Here is a 569-nt window from a genome sequence, read left to right as displayed (position 1 = left end):
GAATTTATTTCTTCTACCGAATTGACTTTTTTACTAGTAGGAGCTCGTTCGGTATGGCGTTGAGAGTAATTTGCCATAATATTGTCTAGCAATTTAGTAGCTTCACCCAAAGTAATTTCCATAAAAGTACCCCCCGCGGTGGAATCTAAAAGATTACGAGAAACAAAATTCAATCCCACATAAATAATTCGTATGATCATCCAAAGATTTAACCCATGAGTTGGGTAATTCCTTAGCATCAATTTCATCCTTTCCCAAGATTGTGCAACATGCTCATTGATACGTCTCCAACGTATCTATAATTTTTTATTGTTCCATGCTATTATATTATCAATCTTGGATGTTTTATATGCTATTTTATATGATTTTTGGGACTAACCTATTAACCTAGAGCCTAGTGCCAGTTTCTGTTTTTTCCTTGTTTTTGCGTTTCATAGAAAAGGAATACCAAATGGAGTCCAATTGACCTGCCAATTTTTGTGATTTTTTTATGGACCAAAAGAAGCTCCCAAAGTAAAAGAGTTGGGCCAGAAGAGTCCCAAGCCATCCACGAGGGTGGACGGCGTGCC

This window comes from Triticum dicoccoides, chromosome 4B (genome assembly GCF_002162155.2).
Source record: "Triticum dicoccoides isolate Atlit2015 ecotype Zavitan chromosome 4B, WEW_v2.0, whole genome shotgun sequence".
Lineage (NCBI taxonomy): Eukaryota > Viridiplantae > Streptophyta > Magnoliopsida > Poales > Poaceae > Triticum > Triticum dicoccoides.
This window is presented reverse-complemented; position numbering follows the sequence as displayed.